The sequence below is a fragment of the Phocoena phocoena genome, chromosome 16 (genome assembly GCF_963924675.1).
Source record: "Phocoena phocoena chromosome 16, mPhoPho1.1, whole genome shotgun sequence".
Lineage (NCBI taxonomy): Eukaryota > Metazoa > Chordata > Mammalia > Artiodactyla > Phocoenidae > Phocoena > Phocoena phocoena.
The window spans coordinates 72,944,418-72,957,103 of NC_089234.1; the positions used below are offsets into that span (position 1 = coordinate 72,944,418).

At 43.2% G+C, this 12,686-nt stretch overlaps 1 non-coding gene and 1 pseudogene across 1 annotated transcript; one reads left to right on the forward strand and one right to left on the reverse strand.

Moving 5' to 3' along the window:
- Window positions 1-2,287: 2,287 nt before the first annotated feature.
- On the reverse strand, window positions 2,288-2,417 carry LOC136136729 (small nucleolar RNA SNORA61). The gene has a single exon (XR_010656669.1). It is a non-coding gene; the product is annotated as a small nucleolar RNA SNORA61 (small nucleolar RNA).
- Window positions 2,418-9,159: 6,742 nt separating this feature from the next.
- Window positions 9,160-9,760, forward strand: LOC136136059 (myelin protein zero-like protein 2 pseudogene; annotated as a pseudogene).
- Window positions 9,761-12,686: the final 2,926 nt, after the last annotated feature.

Sequence of the window (12,686 nt, forward strand, 5' to 3'; positions counted from 1 at the left end):
AAGGAGTTTAAAGCAGCCATCACAAAAATGCTTCAATGAGCAATTATGAACATGTTTGAAACAAGTGAAAAGGTACAACTCATCAAAGAAACAGAAGATTTAAAGAACCAAGTAAAAATTCTAGAACTGAAAAATGTAATTACCAAAATTAAAAACTCACTAGATGGGCTCAAAAGCAGAATGGAGCCAACAGAGGGGGGAATGTCAGAGAACTTGAATAAAGAACAATAGAAATTATCCAATCTGAATGAGAGAGAAAATAGAGCATCAAAAGTGAACAACGCCTCCAGAACCTGTGGGACTATAACAAAAGAGCTAACGTTCACATCATGGGATCCCAGGAGGGAAAAAAAAGAGTGTGGGCCTGGAAAGTATCCGAACAAATAATGACCGAAAATATTCCAATTTTGGCAAAACGACCTCAAAGGGTAATATGGGAAAACTATAAAGAACTCTACTCACATAAATTTGGCAACTTAGATGAAATGTACCAACTCCTCAAAAAGCTACTACCACAGCTCCCCCAATATGAAATAGATAATTTGAACAGCCCTATAACTATTAAATAAGTGAATTTGCAGACTTCCCTGGTGGCGCGATGGTTAAGAATCTGCCTGCCAATGCAGGGGACATGGGTTCAAGCCCTGGTCCGGGAAGATCCCACATGCCACGGAGCAACTAAGCCTGTGCACCACAACCACACTGAAGCCTGTGTGCCACAACTACTGAAGCCTACGCGCCTAGAGCCCGTGCTCCGCAACAATATAAGCCACCACAATGAGAAGCCCACCCACCACAACGAAGAGTAGCCCCTGCTTGCCGCAACCAGAGAAAGCCCGCATGCAGCAACAAAGACCCAGCACAGCCAAAAACAAATAAATAAATTCATTTAAAAATGAGCTGTAAACATATAATAGTGACTGTACTTAGATTTTTTAAATAAATAAATAATAAATTAAAAATTGAATTTAAAAACTCTCCCCAAAATCTCTAGGCCAGATGGTTTTGCTGAAAAGTTATGCCAAATATTTAGAGAAGAATTAAAACCAACTTTAAACAATATCTTTCAGAAAGTGGAAGAGGAGGAAACACTGCCCCAACTCATTTAATGAGGTCAGGTACACCCTTATACCAAACCCAAAAACATAAAAAAAGAACAGTAGAGCAATATCCCTCATGCAATGACATGACATTGCATTACATGTATAGAACCCAAAACTAAGTCTGGCACATGTGCCCCAGAAGATATGTGCTGACTCAAAGCACCACTGTTTATAATACCAAAAACTGGAAGCAACCTACATATAAGTCCCTTAACAGAATACTGGAGAAATAAGTTGTTGACCACTTACTAAATGGAATACTATAAAACAGCAAAACTTGGGACTTCCCTGGTGGCGCAGTGGTTAAGCATCCACCTGCCAATGCAGGGGACATGGGTTCAAGCCCTAGTCTAGGAAGCCTGTGCACCACAACGGTGAGTAGCCCCTGCTCGCCACAACTAGAGAAAGCCCGCGCGCACCAACGAAGACCCAACGCAGCTGAAAATAAATAAAATTATTTATTTATATAAATAAATAAATAAAACAGCAAAAATTACTACAGCTTTACGCTTGGTCTTGGAATACTCCTGTGAAGACAACAGACAAGGTTAAGACAAGGTCTTAAGTAAAGACAAGGTTAAGAACTAAAGAAAGGCACAGAAGAAAACATAAAGTATGAAAACAACATATACAGAATCCAAAGACATGCAAAACTATTCAATACATTTTTCTGTGGGATACAATTTTAGTCAAATTATAAAGAAAAGCAAGTAATTGACAAACAAAATTCAAGACTGTGATGAGGGGAGCTGTGATGATCGGGATCACACAAAGGGTCATAAGAAAAATGGTGGAGTTCTATTTCTTTCTTTCTTTTTTACATCCAGGAGTCTTTTATTGGTTCACTTATATGCCAGGTACCAACATTAACAACAACAACAAAAAAAAACCCACAAAAGGTCAAGGTCTCCACATAAAAGAGCCTATTATCTCTTAGCTTGTGCCCTCCCAACTCTATAGATCCACAGTCACAGATGAATGCAGCTTTACCGGTAACAGATCTTAGGAAAAAGGAACACTTTCAATCAAGAGTCAAGAAAGCCATTGATAAATCCCTCTCAAATACAGAAATACCAGTCAGCAATCACTGTACCAACTGCCCAAGCTTCACATACAGCCTCCCTTTAAGCCTAAGATTATGCCATTTTACAGGGGAGGAGGAAACAAGTTCTAAGAGAATTACACCTTGTTTGAAACTAGCCCACATGCTATATAGCAGACTACAAGCACTGTGAGGACAGCTTCATTCCTACTATTCCTCCCTTTATGACCACTAAGAGCAGTGTTCAGATCTAATGGGAAAGGGGACCGGGTAAAGTACTACTTCTTAAGATTAGTGGTGGATACACAGATCCCGGATTGAGTTGTATTCCTTACACCTTCGAGATACGTTTTACAATATATCTCGTATATGTCATATTTTTAAAGTGGGAAAACATAACTACAATCAAATCTTTATAATAAAGAAAAATGTGAGAGCGTGAGACAAAGCCCTGGACCCACTCCCACAACCTGCTGAATTCAGGCTCATTCCAAAATGAGATGTCAAAAAGGAACCAGTGCAAAATGTAGTCAAGGGTATGACTAGAAAAAGAGAAGAGCAAATGGCTGACTACACACATGCTGCAGCAAAGTGTGACCAGGAGGCAAAGGAAATCAATCAGGAAATATTTCAGATTGAAGTATTCAAATTTAGTGAAGCTGATGAGGGAAAAATACAGAGAAGAGATGCAGATACAAAAGGAAGAAATAAAACTTCTGGAGAAGAAAAATTCAAAGGTTTGAAAACATTTCCTCAGGGTACAGGAAATGGGTAGGAGAAAACTGTCTGAGTAATAAAGCCTTCTGCAAGTTTGTGAGTCTTTAACTATGTGAATGTACTGCCTTAAGAAATAAAACAAACTAAAGTAAAAAGAGCTTTCTTCCAACCACGTCTACACCCTTAAAGGTGTCCCTACATGTTGGCGCAGACCTCTCATACCCCCGGGTCCTAGGATGCGGACCCGTCCAGGACTCCCAGACATCCCTGCCCTAAAAAAGGGATTTTCCCCAAACTCGTCCCCTTCTGTCCCGCCCCCGTCCCACCCTTCACTTAGGGTTCCGAGTCTCCATGCTCCCGCTCTTCTCCATATCCGGCACCTCGGTCGTCCCTATCCCTCTGCGAACCTAGAGGAGGGTGAAACGCGGGGAATTCTGCAGTCGCAGTTGAGGCTGGTTTAACATCACCATGGAAACCCGTGGGCGAGGCTTCCGACGGGCGCGGTCAGGAGCTCGGCGGGCCGGAGTCTACAACTCCCGCACGTCGTGCGCATGCATTGCCTCCGAAAGCCCTTCGGCTCTCGGCGTGTTCTGCCCCCTGTCGGTCCTGTGCCCAAGCATCAGAGAACTACAGCCCCAGGAACCCGCGCCCCCGCCCCGCTTCCGGGTTCTCGCCAAACCCCACCTTCTTCTCCAGGAAGACGCGGCGCAATCCTACTTCCGAAAGCGAGCCGGAAGGACGCAAAGACCGCGCCGGGGCGGGGTCTCCGAGGAGGGCGTCCGGGGTCGGGGCCACGAGGGCGCCATTGTGACGCGTTCGGAGCGGAGCCGGGGATTGGTCGGCCAGGCGCAGGGCGGGGCCGGGGCTTGCAGAGCCGGGCGCTGCTGGGAAGGGAGGCGAGGGGTCTACGTGATTTCTCCTTGGGGGTAGGGCAGGGCTTGTGAGGCACGTCTGAGCTTCTAAAGTTACGGACTGGGAGAGTCCCCCAAACAGTGAGCCCAGACGACGCCTGGATAGAAGACCAGCGTGGTAGAAGGAAATGAGAGTCATTTCCTGCTGAGAAGGAAGGAGGGAACCGGGAACAGCGGAGACCGATAATGGCGGCTTTAGAGGCAGAACTTGAGGGGCGGCCGCAGGCTGTGCTGTCAGGTCTTGGGTCGCTGCTCTGCAGGGTCATGGGACCTCGCCTGGCTTCCTCGGCTTGTTCCTTCAGACCAGTGGTCCCCAGCCTTTTTGGCACCAGGGACTGTTTAAGACAATTTTTGGGGGGTGGAGTTTCAGGCGGTAATGCGAGTGGTGGGGGGGATGGTTCCGGCAGTAATTCCAGCGATGGTTCAGGCGGTAATGTGAGCGATGGGGAGCAGCAGATGAAGTTTCGTTGCCTGCCGCTCACTTCCTGTTGTGTGGCCGGGTTCCTAACAGGCTAGGGACTGGTAGCGGCCCCAGGGGGTTGGTGACCCCTGCTTCAGGTCCGCAGGGCTTTCGGTTCAGGCCTGGTCCTCAGAGACAAAGTGCTGGGGCAGAGGATGTCACCACTAAGACCTTCACTTCTGGAAGAAACACGTACGCCAGTTCAGTGTCATTTGAGTTCCTGCTACATCCAAACCAGCCGTGTTTCTGCTCTGAAAAAGACACATCGAACTTTCCAGCCCTTGGCGACGAGTTATTTGTTAAGCACATGTACAGTGTCGAATTAGCAGTGTCAGGGACCAACAGTTGTCATATCCTGTAGCGAAAACTGCTAAGCAATCTCCTTTTGCTTTCCATCTTAATTATGATCAGGTTCAGCTCTAAGAAGTAAAGGAGCCCCCAGAGCCACCGTTGGTAGCTGGCCTGAATGCCCTGATATACGTAAGCGACGTCATGGAATTTTGATGTCAGATGAGGTCTCTGACGAGATGGAAGGTGAAGAAAATAAGACTAATCGTGCCTAAACAGATGGACACTGCAACCACAAAAAGATGACCAAACATCCCTTCCCTAGCTAACATGAGTGACTATTGCTTCACTAATGATCCATTTGTCTTGCTTTCCAGATAAAAACTATTAAGCGAATCACTGAATTGCCCCGCTTTCTGACAGCACCAGAGCAGACCCCTGTTTCCTTGGGCCTGCCCCCAAATCACCTAACACAAGCCTAAGCACTATAATAAGCCCTCTTTAACACCCATTTTCTGAGATGCATGGTTGCCCATAGTGTCAGGTCTCCCTCACTATAGCAGTTAACCCTTCATTGTTTGACCATAGCTATGTTTCGGTAGTCTTTGGTGGGCATCACCAGTATGAATAAACTTACATTTATGAATTATACATAACCATACAAAACTTTAGAGCCTATACTCTAACGAGAAATCAAAACAAACATTAATGTGAATGATAAAATGGGGCAAGATCTTGGTATATGAAAGGCTTGTATGCTAGATGCCATGTGGGATTGTGGTTTGGATTCTAGAACGGTAGAAGGACATAAACGGTAAACTCAGACTAAAGTCTGTAGTTTAATTAAGAGTATTATACCAATGTGAATTTCTTAGTGTTGACAAATGTGCCATGGTTATATAGACATTAAATACAGGGAAAAAAAGTAAAGGGTATACAGGAGCTCCCTGTACTATCTTTGCAACTTATCTGTAGACTTAAAATTATTCCAAAATAAAAATTTTATTTAAAAAAAGCTTATGCCCAGGGACTTCCCTGGTGGTCCAGTGGTTAAGAATCCACCTTCCAATACAGGGAACACAGGTTTGATCCCTGGTCGGGGAACTAAGATCTCACAAGCTGTGAGGCAGCTAAGCCTGTGTACTCTGGAGACTTCACGCCACAACGAAAAGCCCATGTGCCACAACTAAGACCTGATATAGCCAAATAAATTTTTTTAAAAACATTAAAAAAAAAAGCTTATGCCCAATATACCCTTTAGGGAGAAGGATTATTTTTGCTTTGAACTGGGGTGATGGTTATTATATCTAGAGTGACCCCAGTATGAGCAACAGAAATGAGAAGAGGTGTAGTCAAGAGCAACAGCTCTAGTCACAACAGCTCTTCTGCCTCAATTCCAGCTTCTGGATCTTCCCTACCTGACATTTCAGGGTTCCTTCCTGGGCCCCCCCCATAGCCCCCCCTTCCCTCCCCTCAATCCCTCTGGGATTGTAGCCACAGTCACTGAAAGTGACCACACCTGGTCTAGGTCCTGCCTCACTATTTTGTCATCACATAGACAAAAGTAAGATTCCTGACTGCTTTCAGAGTGGAAGTAAGCTGTAAGTGGGTAAGAATCACAAAGATACGGGAGAAGTTGTGTCAAGGAAGCACTGTCAAGTCGAAGAAGAAGAAATGAAAATGCCTCTTTCAACTCTGCAAACACATGGACACATCTCCTGAGCTTTCTGTGGTGTGGTGTTGTCACACAGCCCCCAGCCATGACGCAGGCACAGGAATTAATTGATACTGTAATGGAAGGCATCAGGCTGTGATACACCAACAAAACAGAGAATATAGGATACTCAAGCCTGGACCCCAGATAGTCACTGAGGGACTAAGTATAATAGCCCAGCTTTTCACAGTAACAGTGGATAGAAATTTTCATTCAGGTAATCCTCCTGCAGTAAAAGAAGGATACATATAGATGTCAAGAGCAGAAGAGAGGTTGAAAAAGGCTTGCTTGGTGACTTCCCTGGTGGCGCAGTGGTTAAGATATCCGCCTACCAATGCAGGGGACACGGGTTCGAACCCTGGTGCGGGCAGAGCAACTAAGACTGTGCGACACGACTACTGAGCCTGAGCTCTAGAGCCTGTAAGCCACAACTACTGAACCCGTGTGCCACAACTACTGAAGCCCATGCGCTACAAGAAGAGAAGCCACTGCAATGAGAAGCCCGCACAGCGCAACGAAGAGTAGCCCCCACTCGCCGCAACTAAGGAAAGCCTGCGTGCAGCAACGAAAGCCCAGCGCAGCCAAAAGTAAATAAATAAATTTATTTTAAAAAAAAAGAAAAAAAGGGCTTGCTTGACTTACAACAATTTGGACTGCAGAAGGAGCTTGTCTTCCAGAATCTGATGCCTTTCATTATGTGGTACGAGTGGTAGTAGCTACCTCTATAGCAGTGCTGTCCAATAGAAATATAATGTGAGCTGCAAATGTAATTTAAATTTTTTCTAGTAGCCACATTTACAAAAGTAAAAGCACAGGTAATATTAATAGTTTTATTTGGATCAACATATCCAAAATATCATCTCATATGTAGTCAATATATAACATTATCAATGAGACATTTTATGTTCTTTTTTTATCCTTTGAAGCCTGGTGTGTGTCTTCCACTTACAGCACATCTCCATATATTTTTTTAAGTCAGGAATTTTAATTTTTATTAGGAATACTTAATATTTAGATTTCATAAAATTTAGAGTTGAAAAAGCAGATTCCTATATCCATGTTGTTCCAAACATACTTAAAAATTTTTCCATAACTGAATTATGAGTTTTAAATTCACATTAAGGCAGGGATGTGGAGAAATTGGAACTCTGTGTGTTGCTGATAGGAATGTAAAATGTTGCAGCTGCTGTGGAAAACTGTATGATAACTCCTCAAAAATTTAAAAAGAATTACCATATGATCCAGCAGTTCTGTTTTCTGGATATGTAACTGAAAGAATTGAAGGCACAGTCTCAAGAGATAGTTGTACACCAATGTTCATAGCAGCATTATTTACAATAGTCAAAAGTTGGAAGCAACCCAAGTGTCCATTGCCAGATGAATGAATAAACAAAATGTGGTGTATACAGACAAGGGAATGTTACTCAGCCTTTTTACAAAGGGATGAAATTCTGGAACATGAATTTGACGACCTTATGCTACGTGAAATAAGCCAGTCACAAAAAGACAAGTATTGTATGATTCCACTTACATGAAGTATCAAAAGTAGTCAGATTCATAGAGCCAGAAATTAGAATGGTGATGCTGCCAGACACTGGGGGGAGGCAGGAAATGGGAAGTTGTTAATAAGCAGAGAGTTTCAGGTTTTCAAGATAAAAATGAACTATGGAGATTGGTTGCACAATACCAAATGTACTTAACACTACTGAACTTAGAAATGTTTAGATGGTAAATGTTATGTTGTGTACTTGACAAAGTAAAAAGTCAGGTCCTCAGTCATACTAGCCACATTTCCAGTGTGCAACAAGCCTATGTGGCTAAATGGCCCCGTTATCACACAGTGCAGCTTTAGATGAAGGGAAAAGAGAACCAGAAATCCTACTATCTTCAGCTACCACTCTGAAAGGGTTGCCCTGGGGCTCTGTCTCTGCTCTAAGCCACTGCCTTTCTTCACTCCACCTGGAGGGGTTAGAACCTGTTACTTAAGTCTTAGGTGTGGTACTCCTACTAATCACTTCAGAAAAAAAGCTTCTGTTTCCTTGAGGCAGTTTCACTTGTATACAGAAGAAGTGTAGCCTTCTGAGGTGCTCGCCATCCACTGTAACTCTGTGGGTGTAGTATTTCTCAGAAGGAAGGCACCAGAGACTTCTTTAACTCCATTTGTCACCCCTGTGAACTTTTATCCCACAGTGGATTATTTCACACTGAATTTACTGTGATCCAACGTCTGGAATTTAAAAGCAGCTTTTATAAAGTCTCATTTGTGAAGAGCACAGACATTCAAAATCTTAGGGTGAAGGAGTGACAGGAAGCATTATCAAGGTTTGCTTCTGACTTTCCCTCTAGGGCCTAAGTGTACTGTGGTTTTCAGTACAATTTAGGGTTGCTCACAGGTGCTTGATAATATATTTTAGACAAGGATTGACTGGAGCTGTATTGTTTTTGTAGTAATCTTTGTATTTGATTACTACGTGATTTAATCAAATTTTCTATTCTCAGAGTCTTTAGTTACATGTGACTCCTGAGAATCTTTATTCGTTTTTTTTTCCTTGGCTTCACCACACAGCTTGTGGGATCTTAGTTCCCAGACCAGGGATCGAACCCAGGCCCTCGGCAGTGAAAGCATGGAGTCCTAACCACTGGACTGCCAGGGAACTCCCGAGAATTTTTATTCTTAAGAATAAAAATTCCTGGGCTTCCCTGGTGGCGCAGTGGTTGAGAGTCCGCCTGCCGATGCAGGGGACACGTGTTCGTGACCCGGTCCGGGAAGATCCCACATGCCGCGGAGCGGCTGGGCCCGTGAGCCATGGCCACTGAGCCTGCGCGTGCAGAGCCTGTGCTCCGCAACGGGAGAGGCCACAACAGTGAGAGGCCCGCGTACCGCACAAAAAAAAAAAAAAAGAGAATAAAATTCCCTGAGCTTTATGGTACACTCTCTAAACACAAGAATAGGACAACTTAATTCTCTTTATCTTCTGTGCACTTTCTCCAGCTTTGCCCCTATGGCTGATGCACTAACAGCGACCTGGAGGTGGGGGCGTCTGAGCAGTTTGTTTTCGACTACCATGTGGATCCCTTCAAACCCATGAGTAGGCGTTTCAAGGACCGGGTGGTCTGGGATGGGAACCCCGAGCCGGTATGATGTCTCCATCATCCTCTGTAAGCTGCAGTTTGATGACAGTGGGACATAAACCTGCCAGGTGAAGAACCCACGTGATGTTGATGTGCTGATAGGGGAGATCTGGCTCAGCATCGTGCACTGTACGTGTCTCTGAGATCCACTTCCTTGCTCTGGCCGTCGGCTCAGCTTGTGCACTGATGGTCAGAATAGTAATTGTGGTGGTCCTCTTCCAGGATTTCTGGAAAAAGTGGTGGGCTGAAAGAGCTCATAAAGTGGTGGAGATAAAATCAAAAGAAAAAGAAAAGCTCAACCAAGAAAAATATTCTCCCGTTTGGAAGACACAGACCAACATTCTTAGATGGAAGCTGAAGAGTTCCAAGAACCAGAACCCTAAAATAAGATGAAGTTAATGGAAGCTTTTCTTTGGCTTTTCCAGTTGTAACCTGTCTTCCAACCAGCTCTGCAGTATAAAAACACCTAGACAAGCAATGTTCCTCTGGTGCCAGCATAGGGCCGTTCTTGAGCAGATATCACCAGACTCGCACACAGCCCTGTTACTAAGGTTTTATTTAATTTCCAAGTGCAAATATTTTTCAAATGCTCATTAGCTTTTGTATACTAAGAAGCTACATTTTTGCCCTTAAACACTCCTTGTGGATTATGACTTGTATACACATATACTGGCATCAAATGGGATAAAAGCCAACTTGCCTTTCATAATCCTTAGAGCAGCATTCTTGCTGCTAAAGTTAACATGTTTACTCTTTCCTTCTCACACTCTCAATTAAAAGGTGAGCTAATTCTCCCCACACCAAAAAAAAAAAAAGTGTATTGGGAAATTAAAACAATACGAAAAATGATATTTATTTTGTATTCTATAGCTTATTAGAAAACTTGAGCATTAACGTGGGTTTTTTTTTTAACGTCTTTATTGTAGCTTTACAATGTTGTGTTAGTTTCTGCTGTATAACAAAGTGAATCAGCTATATGTATACATGTATCCCCATATCCCCTCCCTCTTACGTCTCCCTCCCACCCTCCCTATCCCACCCCTCTAGGTGGTCACAAAGCACCGAGCTGATCTCCCTGTGCTATGCAGCTGTTTCCAACTACCTACCTACTTTACATTTGGTAGTATATATATGTCCATGCCACTCTCTCACTTCGTCCCAGCTTACCCTTCCCCCTCCCCATGTCCTCAAGTCCATTCTCTACGTCTGCGTTAAAGTGGGTTTTTTTTAACTTTTTTTTTTTTTTTTGGGCACTCTGTGTGGCATGCAGGATCTTAATTCCATGACCAGGAATCAAACCGTGCCCCCTGCAGTGGAAGCTCAGAGTCCTAACCACTGGACCACCAAGGAATTCCCTAAAGTGTTTTACTTGTAAAAACTTCCCAAGAGTAGTCTGAAGAATGCTTGCTTCTTCTTTTCATTGTATAATTTACAATAATAGAGCAAGCATCTTTTCAATGCCTTGGTGAACTGTCATACTCCTTTATAAATTTGGATCAGCTTGCAACATTGTATCCTTTCCACTTTTTAAACAATTTATTTATTATTTATTTTTGTCTGTGTTGGGTCTTTCCTCATTTCTGTTGATCAGTTCCCCTTCAACAAGTTCCTCTGGCTGCAGATCTAGTCTCCTGAACAGCGGCAGTGTCAACATTCCCCCATTTAGCTAGTTCTTCTGTAACTCCATTTATACTCAATTCCAGTTTCACTCCCAGCATTATCACTTTTCATTTATTTGCTGCATTTTCATCTTTGTTGGTCAGTTCTCTCTCTTTTTTTTAAATTATACTATTCTCTTTATTTTTCTGTAGTTTTGAAATTTTCCATAATAAAACAAGTTTTTTTAATGAGTTTTGTTTTGATATTATTGTATTATAAAACATCAAAAAATAGCCTTTTTTAAAATCAATTTATTTTATTTATTTAATTTTGGCTGTGTTGGGTCTTCGTTGCTGCACACAGGCTTTCTCTAGTTGCAGTGAGCAGGGGCTATTCGTTGCGGTGCGCGGGCTTCTCATTGTGATGGCTTCTCTTGTTGCAGAGCACAGGCTCTAGATGCGTGGGCTTCAGTAGTTGTGGCACGTGGGCTCAGTAGTTGTGGCTTATGGCTGTAGAGCGCAGAGCTCAGTAGTTGTGGCACACGGACTTAGTTGCTCCGTGGCATGTGGGATCTTCCCGGACCAGGGCTCAAACCCATGTTCCTTACACTGGCAGGCAGATTCTTAACCACTGCACTACCAGGGAAGCCCCTTTCCTTTTTTAAAAATATTTATTTTGGTTGCGCTGGGTCTTAGTTGCAGCAGGCAGCCTCCTTAGTTGCGGCATATGGGCTCCTTAGAATTGTGGCATGCAAGTTCTTAGTTACAGCATGCATGTGAGATCTAGTTCCCTGGCCGGGGATCGAACCTGGATCCCCTGCATTAGGAGTGCAGAGTCTTAACCACTGCACACCAGGGAAGTTCCCCCCCAAAAATCTCCTTTTTCTTAATGAAGACTTCCAGGCAGAAGAATATAATCTTCTGATAGACCATTAACTGGTACATTAAGTTAAATCTTACACAGTAACTTAGAAACTGATAAAAATAATTTTTTAAATATTGTGTAAATTACTGAATATTTCTATATCAATAAAAGACCACTAAAGTTGGGATTTTAAGCCAAAAGCAAATCAAAGGACCATGGATTGTCAGTGAAATTTGTTGTAGCCAATATGCTTGTTCCCTAACTTTATGTACAGGCATACTTTGTTTTACTGCACTTCACTTTATTGTGCTTCGTAGATATAGAGGGTTTTTTTTTTTTACAACTTGAAGGTTTATGGCAACTCTGCATTGACCAAGTCTATTGGCACCATTTTTCTGACAGCATGTGCTCATTTTGTGTCTCTATGTCACATTTCGGTAATTCTCACAATATTTCAAACCTTCCACCAGCAAAAAGATTATGACTCGCTGAAGGCTCAGATGACGGTTAACATTCTTTTACAATAAAGTGTTTTTTAATTAAGGTATGTACATTGTTTTTTAGACATAATGCCATTGTACACCGAACATACTACAGTATAGTGTAAACATAACTTTTTTTTTTTTTGCGGTACACGGGCCTCTCACTGCTGTGGCCTCTACCTTTGCAGAGCACAGGCTCCGGACGTGCAGGCTCAGTGGCCATGGCTCACGGGCCCAGCTGCTCCGCAGCACGTGGGATCTTCCCGGACCAGGGCACGAACCCATGTCCTCTGCATCGGCAGGCAGACTCTCAACCACTGTGCCACCAGGGAAGCCCTAAACATAACTTTTTATATGCATCGGGAAATCAAAAT